At 42.1% G+C, this 12716-nt stretch overlaps 1 long non-coding RNA gene across 1 annotated transcript; it reads left to right on the top strand.

The window, feature by feature from the left end:
• Nucleotides 1-5568: 5568 nt before the first annotated feature.
• Nucleotides 5569-10869, top strand: LOC138815186 (uncharacterized). Its single transcript, XR_011368203.1, has 3 exons — nucleotides 5569-5645; nucleotides 9643-9753; nucleotides 10627-10869. It is a non-coding gene; the product is annotated as an uncharacterized lncRNA (long non-coding RNA).
• The last annotated feature ends 1847 nt before the right edge of the window (nucleotides 10870-12716 follow it).

Genomic DNA, 12716 nt, shown 5'->3' with positions numbered 1-12716 from the left:
TATATTATTATTATTATTATTATTATTATTATTATTATTATTATTATTATTATTATTATTTTGGTCCGGTCGTGAGGCCTCAGCTCTTCAGCTCAAGGCTAGCGCTCTACCACTTGAGCCACAGCACCACTTCCGGCTTTTTTTTTTCTGCTTATGTGGTGCTGAGGAATTGAACACAAGGCCTTATACATGCAAGGCAAGCCACCTTCCCAGCCCCAAGTTCTATATTATTTAAGCTATATTATATTGGGCCTCTTGGTTACTAGCTTATACCCTGGCTAAATCATCAGGCATCAGTCATATTCTAGAGATCTAGTTCCCTACTCACCTGTAAGCCATTTCTATAGTTTGTGCCTGGGTTCCTGGGGACCTACCACTATTTTCCTTATATATAAATAATCTTTAAGTAGATGTGCAAAGGAGTTGCCATTTAACAATACAGCCTAGATTTCTGACTAGCACCTGTTCCAGGATTCTGGGTTTCTGTATGTTGCCTGTCTCTGAAGACACCATCGCTGCTCTGTGTGATGCTTTCTATTGCTGAGTTCTGGCACTACTAGATATTTCCTGCTATCATACCCTCTGGAGGCTTGCCCCTTTAGTTGACCTTGTCTTCCTGGAGTCTCCCTACTCTAGGCTGCAAGTCTGCTTCAAGGCTCTGACTTCTCCTTGTCCATCTTTTCCTGCAGCAATTAACTAGGCCATCCTTGGCTATGTCCTCAGTTTTGTGGGATAAAGGTTGTCTGGATCTTTACAGAAAACCCACCATGGATGTACAATCTCTACCCCTTCTACACTACATTACACACACACACACACACACACACACACACACACACACACACACACACACACACACACACACACATCTTCCTAGCAAACCCTGAAGCCAATTAGAATTTCTGCTTGCAACATCAGACCAGCCAGTAGGACTCTGGTGAGAGAAAAACATTTCTTTGTTTGATGGCTTACACTTGGGTTTGTTTTCCTACTGTAACTTTAAGGCTGACAGGGCTACATCAAGGATATGGACTGCTAACAGGAACATGAATTTCCAATTTGGAGTGTGCACAGGTCTAATTTCAGGTAAAAATCACCTGGGTCATGTAGGGAACTACTTTTGATTAACCCTGAGGTTTGGCAGGAAACTCACCCAGTGTCCTGCACCTGGCAGCTGTGGTTTGTTTATGCAATCCAGTAAGACAAAGCCATCAAAGGCCCTATTGCTCATAATTGTCTCAGAAATTGTGTTCTTGGCCTCATGATTGGTTTTATACAAAGCAAGGAGATATTTGGGTTAATAACCTTGAGTTTTTATGACTCAATCAATATTTTGGTTGCTGCAGGCTGCTTCGCTATTATAAATTTTGAGTACAGTGCTTGTGGGGTATATAAATATTTAGCTAGCCATTGAAGCATCAATTAATGAAACCATTTCTTCTGTTCTTTAATTTAGAAGACACTGTTGGCAGTATGCTGGTTTGAGGTGTTTATTTTAGTTGCTTTCATAGACCGAGAAAACCAATTGCAGTTGTGACGTCTGGTTTATTATTTTGTCATACTGCAAGTATATCTTTTAGATTTATCTCCTTTAAATAGACTTGAATAACCTAGTCATTTGCCTCAGATGGTTCTGACTTGATTTTAACTTTACAACATACTTCTCTATGAGTTTTAGGCAGATTTTATGCATGTGTGTGTTTGTTAGTCTCACGGATATACTAGAAATCAGCTAGGACTAATTTACTCAGCCCTTCCTCCTAGAATGTGAGGACCTTAAAAGAGAAAACCCTGTATACCCAGAGCTTGGAGTTATAGTTATCAAATAGCAAAGCAAACATGAATATAAAGTAAAGCTTTGGAGCCAGACAGGATGGTTCTGTAATCTCAGCACTCAGGAGGTAGAAGCAGTAAAATGGTGAGTTCAAGGCCAACTGGGGCTACTTACATAGACTCTATCTCAAAGAGAGAAAGAGAGAAAGAGAGAGAGAGAGAGAGAGAGAGAGAGAGAGAGAGAGAGAGAGAGAGAGAGAGAGAGAAATAAAGTGAAGCATTCTTTCCATGTGTATTCTCTTCAAATCAGATTTCCCAAAGTGTGTTCCTCAGAAGATGTTTCTGGATGCTAAAAAGATTTCCTTTGGGAAGGGAGAAGGAAGAGGAGGAGGAGGAGGAGGAGGAGGAGGAGGAGGAGGAGGAGGAGGAGGAGGAGGACGAGGACGAGGACGAGGACGAGGACGAGGACGAGGACGAGGACGAGGAGGAGGAGGAGGAGAATATGATCTAACTATTAGCTTTGCAATAACCAAAAAACAACTTGAAGTTGAAGAACTGGATGTATTTGCTCTATATGTTACAACTTGAATGACTAGGAAGGTTTTAACTCTTTAACTTGCTATGCTAAAAAAAGAACTAGCAACTGCTGTAAATTTTCCTAATGCATGTTTGCTGGAACTGTTAATTGGTTAGAAAATGAATCAATATAATTAGGAAAGAATTCCAGTGTTCTTTATTTTACAAAAGAGCTCTGTTGTTTTTTTTTTTAATGATCAAGGACATAATCTATTAGCTGGATATTAAATTATATGAAAAGCTGAGACAGTGGCAAGCATTCGTAATACGAGCTACTTGGGACAGTGAGGCTAGAGGATCTCAAGTTCAAGGCCAGCCTGGGTCATAAGATAGGCCCTATCTCAAAAATTTACAAAGTTAGTAGTACGCTGATGGTTCACACCTGTGATCCTATCTATCAGGAAGCTGAGATCTGAAGGATCAAGATTCAAGGCCAAACTGGGTAGAAAAGTCCAAAAGACTAAATCTCTGAAATTACCAGCAAAAAGCAGAGCTAGAGGTGTGGCTCAATTGGTACAGCTTCAGCAGAACCAGAATCCTAGCACGCACAAGGCCCTAAGTTCAATTATGGTACTGCCACCCCAAAATTAATTACTTTAAATTGTTATACGAATGATAAATATATTCAATATAAGAAAATCTCCCTGTTTTCACAATGCTTACCAACAAACGTAAGGGTAGCATAACACACTTCCCAGAATTACCTTTAAAACCCTTCAGCAACCCTCAAGGATTTAGAGAGGTAACAGGGGCCAAGGCTGAGCTACTAACTCTGTATATTTCAAGCAAGTCATTAAGCCTTGTGCCCTCAGTCCTTCATCAGTACAATGGAGTCATGATAATATCTAGCTTACAAGATTGTCAGAACAAATGATGTAAGGCCTGGAGAGCTTTTTGTATGTTGCCTGGGCCCTGGAGGTTCTCAGTAAATCTCAACTGTATGGTTATAATTCATTTTTCAAAGACTAGCCTAGATAGTATCCTCTTGTGGAGACTTTTCTCCACTCCAAATTCTTCTACATTCAAAGTTCTATACCCCTAAAGTGTGATTGTATATTGTAAATGTCTTGGGAAAGCACTGTATCATATATATATATATATACACACTGGAGTTTGAACTCCGGACCTTGTAGTTGCCCATTCTCTGGTAGGACTCTCATTGTTTTTAATGTAATGATGTCAGAATAAGCAAATACCAGCTACTTGATATTGTAACTGCCATCAGACCTTCATTACACCAGAAACCATGTCTTGTATTGACACACACTTGAATACTGTTCAGAAAAGAGAGTCTTCCAATCCAGAAAGAAATTGCCTAACAACAGTAATGTCTTCACCGAGGATGGCGAGCGCTCACACGGAGTCCTTTGACAGGAAAACATGTAGATATTTACTTTGGCAACAGCCAGATTTCACAGTTATTACTTCCCAGGTCTAAGCTATAAACTTATACGTCTTCCAAAAGCACATGCAGGCAGCAATGTGGAACCCTGACTTTAATCAAATTATACCTGCTTCTTTAGAATGAGCAAAGCTCTCTGCCAATACCTAAGCATCTTTTCATTTGCTTTTCCTGATGTGGTCTAAGAGTGAGAAATCTGGTTAAGCCAGGAATGAAGATGTGCAAATAACAGAGACCCCCAGGAAGACTTCGGCAGCCAGAGCCTTCTAGCCAGAGCCTTCTAGAGTATCTTTTCTTTTGGTGATGAGGTATAAAGGAATTGATACCATCAGCTCTCAATTCCACTGGGAAGGTTAATTCCAGGAAAATGACAAAAAACAGTGCAATTGACCTAAAGCCATCATATTGACTGCCAGGCTGATTATTCCTTTGTGATGGAATTTCACTCAACTGGCTGATGGGTGCAAACAAAAATTCCTCACCTCTTTTCCTTTGTTTCCTTTCTCTTATCACTGAGGACATTGCTTCTTATTAAAACAAATTAACAAATATTAATCAAAACAAAATTTAGTTAATATTAATTAAAACATTTGCTGTGCAATGTGGGAAAAATAAACTATTTGAGGTCCCGGCCTCTCTGAGTTCAGTTTGCAATTCAATTGCTTTCATTGGTAGTTTTTTTTTGTCTTTAATCCACATGGTGATATAAAACTACCTTGGTTTTCTTTCCTCCTTCTCTTTTTCTCTCCCTCTCTCCCTTCCTTTCTCCTTCCTTCCTCCCCACCAACTTCATCCTTTCCTTCCTTTTTTCTCATTCTCTCTTTCTTTTTTCTTTCTTTCTTGTTTCTCTCACTCTCTCTCTTTCTTTCTAACAATGATTTTGGAGAGAGTGTTATATCAATAGAGGAATACATAGTAATATGGGTTCCCCATAAAAAATCCCACATATAGGAATATGGAATTCAAAAGGATAGAGCTTTGGTCTTTTAAAATAACTAACAGTTGTTATTTTATTCTATTATTAATTTTATTAATATTGTTAGCCATTGTTATAATTGTAGTCAATTATTGTTTTGTTAATATTATTAATATTTCACTGTACAGAACTACCATAATTGGCTTTACCAATCCCTAAAATAAATACCTCACACTAGCACACTGCCACATGTTAAATCATTTACTGTACTGGGAAGGGTAACAAACATCTAGCCATTGGGAGGCTGAGGCAGGAGGATCTTTAATATTGAGGCCAGCCTTAGCTACATAGCAAAACTCTGTCTCCAAACCAAACATATCATGTTGCAATGAATGACTTTGAAGATTCACTGCTTCACACTTGGGACCATGTAACTAGATACCTATCTAAAGGTTGAACTGCTGGGCTGGGTTGCAGACAACATTTGCTCTTGTGAACTGGTTCTTAAAGCACTCAAATAGCTACTGCCAAGCTGTCCTTAAGGGCTGACAAGTGACATACTCCATAAACACTCGCACATGTACTCTCATAAACACGGCACTTCACTGTCAAGTGCCCTCGTGGAAAGAAGAAATTACCAAATTTTGTGAATTTTTCCAAAATGCTACTTCATATTTTTAATTTGCATTTCCTTTATGATGCATGAAGCTAAGCACTTTCCATGTGTGAAAGCAGGTATTAAGGTCTATTTCAGAAGTCTCAATTCTGGTTCATTGATCTATTTCTGTCTTTTTCAGAGTTGAGCAAGATGATTCTTAATTTAACAGAAAGACAGGCTCCTCCTTACTTCCTGTCCTTCATAATGTGAGCGTTTCTCTACCACACCCATGAAGGACTAAACCTCTGAGACTCATCCTGAAATATTACTGATTATAGCAGAAGTTTTGGGAAGTTGGCTGTCTTCTGAGAACTAATGAGGTAAGTGCAAGTTTTCCCAGTCACCATGAGGTGAGCAGCCTCCATGAGCATGAGCTCCTGCCATGATATACTGGGCTGCCACAGGCCCAAAGGCAACAGGACAAAGCAGCCATGGCCTGAAAGCTCTGGGGCTGTGCACCAAATAAACATTTCCTCCTTTCAATCTGGACAAAAAGGAAAAAGATAGCTAGAAGATTCTGTAGGCTCTGCCACCCACTAGTTAGCTCTCCAATTTTCCGGAGTCTCTCTGATATTATCTTCACAGTAATCCACTTGGATCCCATGGATTTATTTATTCAGTCTGTGTTTGGCAAGCATTAGGCTCCATGCTAGGTGCTGGGTATGCGCAGGTCAGCAAAAGCAGGTATGGTCTCTGTTCCCTTGGAGTTTACAGTCATTGAGGGAAGGGACACTATTCAAACCATAACTTAGATCCTTGCTACAAAAGTAGCAAAGGAGACCTAGGGAAGGTGGAGACAGGAATCTGAGACAAAGAACCAAGTCTATGTGGAAAGTTCCTGACTTGAGGCTTGGGATTGTGCTTATGATAGGCTGGAGGCCTGGCTTGGTTGGTAGAGCCAATGAGTGAAAGTGACAGGTGCCATGTTTGAGTCCTGGTCTCAGACCTAAAAATAAAACAAAACATTTTTTTAAAGAAAGAAAAGAATTGTGCCTATGAGAAATCCAACTAGAGATTAAGAGTCTGGTTATTGGAGCAGAGGACATAGGTAGCAAAGATTGAAAGAGAGTAAGAAAGGAAGCCTGGATAGCTCCCAAATTTAATGGCTTTGTAGAGAAGAATGGGCCTGAAAGGAGAAAGAACAGGCAAAAAATGTAACAGAAGAGCTTTGGTGACTTAAAGCCCAGGAAAAAAGGGCTCAGAAGAAAATAGTCCCAGAAATTAGGTGTTGGTGGCTCAAACCTGTACTTCTAGCTAGCTATTTAGGAAGCTGAGATCTAAGGATCACAGTTTGAAGCCAGACTTAGTAGGAAAGTCCATGAGACTCTTATCTCTAAATAACCACCAAAAATCCCAAAGTGGAGCTGTGGCTTATGTGGTAGAATGTCAGCTTTGAGAGAAAAAGCTAAAGAACAGTGAGTTCAAGCCCCAGTACTGACACCAAAAATAAAAAAGAGAAAGGGAAAAGAGAAAGAGAGGGAAGGGGAAGGGGCCGGGCAGGGCAGGAGAAGGGGAAAGGGTGGGGGAGAGAAGGGGGTTGGAGAAGGGAAGGGGAAAAGGAAAGAAGAAGGGGGAAGGAGGAAGGTGGGGGAAGGGAAGGGGAGGGAAGGGAAAGGGTCCCACAGGGGCCATGGGTGTCAGTACTCCATCAGGCAATGGCACTGAGGCATGAGGGTGGCTGATAAGCTATGACAACCCACTCAAGAAGTTTCACTGGAAACAAGAAGGAACAATCTAGAGAAAGAGCTATAGGTTGAGAGGGATGTTTTGTTTGGTCTTAAGAGACATAGCATGTCGATTGTAATAGGAAAACTTTGGGTATCAGGAAAACATTGTGTATATGAGAGGTGACATTTTACAGGGTGAATCTCCGGAAGGAGCAGGAGGGGCTGGCATCCCAAACACAGGTGCAGGGCCTGACCTCAGGACAGGAAGCATCCACCAAAGGATGGGAGGAAAGGAAGTGGGGATGGCGCCAGGGCAGGTGGGGCTGGAGCCATAAGCAAAGAGTCTGGTTCAATGGTACCAAGTCATGAAAAGTCGAAGCCAGAAATGTAAGGTGGGGGTAGGGAGATGTTTGCAGAACCTAGAGAAGGTTGGAGATAGAAGACATTAGTGATCTTGAGAGCACTTTAGTCTACAGTCACCTGCGTAGAGAGCTGGATGAAGGAAGAGGGAAGGGGGAAATACAGGAGAAGGAAGAGGGTCATATGCCACTCCCATTCCTAGTTTATCTTTCAGTCAGTCTTGGCTCTGGTCTTCCAGCTCATAGACCAGGAAGCAAACAAGGTGAGTCTGAACCAACCACCACAACTTTGGGCTTTCAGGGGCTGTCATTTTTTTATGGCTCACAAATACTAGTTTCCCACAAGAACCCTATTTTTGAAATCTCTTTTATTGTGGCTTAATGATGATGTTTCCAAATGTTGACTATGGAGAATAAACTATTGGGAGCATCTACAAAAACTCTTCACACATGCAGTCTTCTCAAAGTCTTTTGTTCCTTGAGCTTTTCTTCTCGGCTAGAACAGGGCCTAACTGTTTAACTTGTGGTTAAGGATTATTTGTGCGGGGCACCTCTGTAGGTGAAATGTAGTGGACTTGGCGTTTTGCCCATGGAACACTGGGCAGGAGCTCCAGTTACAAATTGCAGCTGTATAAAATAACAGGAAATGTGGAGCTTTGAAAGATTCCACTGGAAAGATTAATTATTTGGAAAAGAGGTCTGCATCAGCTTCATGTGTTTTTCAGAGGAAAGGTGGCCCATGCCATTTTAAATAGTGCAAAAGAAAATTCTAGCAGGCTCAAGGGGAGGGGGAGGGGAAGGTCTCTGGTTTGTTCTCCCCTGCCCCACCCCACCCCCCACCAAGGATGCATATTTGTTTTCAAACTATCTTCATTCTCTGTGAGAAGACAAGAAATTGGAAATGAAAGCCAGATGCAGTCCCAGAAAGATTTGGGGCTTACAAAAGAAAAGTGCTGGATTTCCTAATTCTTCAAGATGACCTCCCTGACATGTTGGGGTGTGTGTGTGGGGGGGGGGGTGGGTGGGTGGGTGTGGGTGTGGGTGTGGGTGTGTGGGTGGGTGGGTGTGGTGTGGTGTGTGTGTTTCCCCCTAATTCTCTTCCCTCCCATCCTCCATCATGCCCCCTAACAATGGACTATGACCTACATAGCAAAACTGTGCACATTTCATTTTCCTATAGGCATCAAAATTTTATCCAGATGATCTCAAAACTTCTGTGTGGACATTAGCTCTGGATGTTTACCAACTCTGTAATGTCCAGAAGGATAAATCAACATTCATTGCATGTTTGGGACAACCCCAAATGAACAGACATACCAACACTTAAGATTTGAGCACAATTTTCTGAGGAACAGTGTGTCTCTACACATTTGAAGCCAAACAATTCAATCTCCCTAGTGTATTCCGATTGCATACTGCCAAGAAACTGCAGGGGAGTTGGTATTTGGGGCCGGGAAGGGGCATTTTCTTGAGTTCCTGAAACATCCATCTGTAAATGTGTACTGAGCAGGGCATATGTTTTCACGTAGGTTCACCATTCAGTTTCACTATGAACATCAGTCATTGAGGCCTGCCTTGGATTTAGTTGGCATGAAGGATTATTTGAGCTATGGGGGGAAAATGTTCTCTCTCCACTCCTGCATCACTCATTGTTGAGCCTGAGCACGAATCTGACAAATGTTTATTATCTGGCATGATTGGGGAATGGGATGTTCACACTAATCTATTACTTGTGTTGATAGAGAACAGCCACGCTCTTCACACCCAACTTTGGCTATTGTGGACTCAGGACTCCACACCACTGGTGTCTTTGCGACTTATGTTTAGATCGCATCGCTTAAAAGTGAGCGAGTTCAGAGTTCAAGCCCCACGACCGACCAAAAAAAAAAAAAAAAAAAAGTGAGCGAGTATAGGACTCAGAAGGGCAGAGTCCTTTTTAAACATCTTGTTTGGGGTTTATTGATTTTATTTTACTTTTTGGGTTGTTTGTTTTGATACCGGTTCTCACTATGCAGCCCAGGTTGACCTCCAACTTATAATTCTCCTGTCTTGGCCCCTGAAATGCTAGGATTGTAGGATGGAGCATCAGCCCAGGAATGTTTTACCTTCTTTTGTGACACGGTCTCCCTATATTGCAGACTGGCTTGAATTCCTGGACTCAAGCAATTCTCCTGTTTCAGCCTTTTAAGTAACTGAGGTTACTGGTGCTGTTTGGGGGTTTTATTCAATGAATCCTACCAGACGGTCTAGTCCTCTTCTTTAGTGACATTTGTTTGTTTTCTCAATGCCAGGGATTGAGTCCAAAGACTTCTTCCAGTGAGGCACTGAGCTGCACATCAAACCCCTGTCTCAAAAAAAAGAAAAAGGAGGAGGAGGAAGAGGAAGAGGAGGCAGTGTATCAGGTGCGTCTCAGTGGTCGAGCATTTGCCTAGCAGGCATGAGGCCCTGGGTTGGATCCCCAGAACTAAAGGAGGGGAAGTGTTCTTGTCACCAGCCTTATTAATTTAGTGACCTTACCTTCAAGTTCCAGGCCATCTCCTAGGCTGAGACTATCTCAAAAAGAAGAAGGGGTGGTTGGGAGACTGTTAAGAGAGTAATGTTAAGGGTAGAGTAATGATAAGTTTTATCGTTACTCTTACAGTCTCCCTTAGCAAGATTCCTTTCCTTCCCCCGCCCCCCTGCCCTTTGGATCCAATCAGTTGTTTTATAGATGGGCCATCTCCAGCTCCAGAGGTGGCATGAGTGCCCGGAGGCAGTAGAATCTCTTATTTTACTTCACAGAACTTTTAGGCTCCCCATAGGCCTGAAGGAATGGTGGCCTTAGAATGGAAGCCCCAAGGAGAGAGATTTGTTATTGAATACATACACCACAAATGCACAGCACAAGTTCTTTTTGACATTTGTGTTAAGGTTTTCTAGAGAACATAAACTACTGGATATAATACCTATATGTGGTATGTGTGTATGTGTGTATGACCGGGGAGGGGAGAGACAGGAAGGGAGGGGAGAGGGAGAGAGAGATTATGAGGAATTAGCCCATGTGATTGCGGAAGTTGAGTGAAGTCCCACATTCTGCCATTTGCAAGCAGAAGACCCAGGAGAGTTCAGAGTGAAATTCAGTCCACGTACAAAGGCCTGAAAAGCAGAGAGACCATGGGGGAAGGAAGCCTCAGCCTCAGGACAGGAGAAGACTGATGTCAGTTCAGTCAGACAGATAAAAGCAGGGGGTCAGGGGATCTTGAATTCTCTCTTCTTCTACCTTTTGTTCTGTTTAGATTCTCGACAGATGGGCTCTGCCTCCTCACAGCAGGGAAGTCTGCTTTGTGGAGTCCGTGAACTCGAATGCCATTCTCATCTGAAGAGATGACACCTTCATAGACACACCCGGAAATAAGCTTTGGCCAAACCACTGGGCAGCCCTAAGCCAGTCAGGTTGGCACATAACATGAACCATGACAGTATCTTTCTGTTCTTTTTCCTTTGTATATAGTTTCTCTAGGAGTGGGGGGAGGAGAGTCATAAAGTAGAAGACAGATCCTGAAAGAGAGAAGCCTCATATGTGTTATTCAAAGGCAGCTGCTTTGGTTTTCTTGGCTTGTATTCACTTTCCATTGTTAGAATAAAGTACCTGAGACTGGGTACTTTATAAAGAAAAGAAATTTATTGGGCTCACATCTTGGAGTTCTAAATCATGGCACTGGCATCTCCCTGTCACTGGTGAGAACCTTCTGGCTGTTTCACCATGTGGTGAATGGCATAATGGTGGGAATGTATGGGACAGAGGAAGATCACATGTAAGAGGAAGCAAGAGGCTGGAGAGGAGCCTGGCCTGCTCTCTCTCTCTCTGTAGTAAGCCATTCTTGGGGAACAAACTCACTTGTGTGATATCTAACTCAGTCTGAGAGACCAGCATCAATCCATTCTTGAGGGTGGAGCTCCATGACTTGGTTCCATTTCATCAGGCCCTGCCTCTTAAATCTCTGTCATTCAACACCATCACACTAGAGACTAAACTCCAGGCTGGGGATGTAGGTCAGTGGCAGAGTGCTAGCTACACATCTCTGTGTTTTCCCTAGCACTGCAAACAAAACAACAAACAACAAAAATAATCTGGAGATATGCTCAAACATGTCCAATCAATAGCAACCTGGATTAATAACAAGGAAAAAGGTTAAATGGGAGGTAGGCTCAATCAAAATCTTGCAAGTAAAGACGTTTTTTTTCCAAAAACAATTTACTTTGTGTGGAAGGATGTGTGAGCACGCTAGAATTAGGATTTAGATTACAATCCTCAGATCTCAGTCTCCAGAGCAGCTAGGATTATAGGTGTGAGTCATCAGCACTGGTTGCCACCGCCTCCTCCTCCTCCTCCTCCTCCTCCTCCTCCTCCTCCTCCTCCTCCTCCTCCTCCTCCTCCTCCTCCTCCTTCTCTTCCTCCTCCTCCTCCTCCTCCTTCTCTTCCTCCTCCTCCTTCTTCTTCTCCTTCTTCTCCTTCTTCTCCTTCTCCTTCGTCTTCGTCTTCATCTTCGTCTTCTTCGTCTTCTCATCTTCCTCCTTCTCTTCCTCCCCTCTTCCTCCTTCTGCACTTCCTCCTTCTTCCTTTGAAATGTCACTCTCCTGCCTCTGCCTTCTAATTTGGGGATGTCAGGTATATGTCACCCTATCTGGCTGAAATTGAAATTCTGTGATTTAATAGTTTTGTATTTAAAAAATAAATAGTTACAATTTTTCTAATTAAAGGTAATACTCATATAGAAAATCCATATGATACTACTAGAAAGTACAAAGGGTAAATTCCAAATATTCCCCACACACAAATTAATAGGGTTTGTTTGTTTACTATTTTAAAGCCAGAAGAAGGAAATGACATATTTAATTTCTCCCTGTAGCCATCTTGTTGAGGATTCCATCTTCAATATTTCAAATCCTTCTTAAAAAGCAAACAAGAGAACAAGGAAAAACCATGCCATAGCAAGAATGCTGGCAAAATCGAAATCTGCTCTTGCTCTTAAGTCAAAACTACTCTTTCCTTTCATATTCTTTTAAAAGTCAGTCTCATCTCTTTCAGTTCAGAACTAAAAGTGATTTACAGACTTGAAAAACAATTCTTCCATTGTATTGACAGCTCACTAAATCCTCTAAGCTGAAATGGAATGAAATAGATAGACAAGGAACACACAGTGATTGGGTTAGGTTTAGAAAATCTAGTCTTTCTATTTTGTTGGTGGTGGTGGTCATGGGGCTTGAACTCAGGACTTGGGCTCTGTCTCTGAGCTCTTTAGCTCAAGGCTAATGCTCTACCACTTTGAGCCACAGCCCTACTTTCAGTTTTCTGGTGGTTAATTGGAGATGAGTCCCATGGGAA

This window comes from Dipodomys merriami, unplaced genomic scaffold (assembly GCF_024711535.1).
Source record: "Dipodomys merriami isolate MVZ:Mamm:240054 unplaced genomic scaffold, mDipMer1.0.p SCAF_63, whole genome shotgun sequence".
Taxonomy (NCBI): Eukaryota; Metazoa; Chordata; class Mammalia; order Rodentia; family Heteromyidae; genus Dipodomys; species Dipodomys merriami.
Note: the sequence above shows the minus strand (reverse complement) of the source record. Positions and strands in the feature narration are given on the sequence as shown.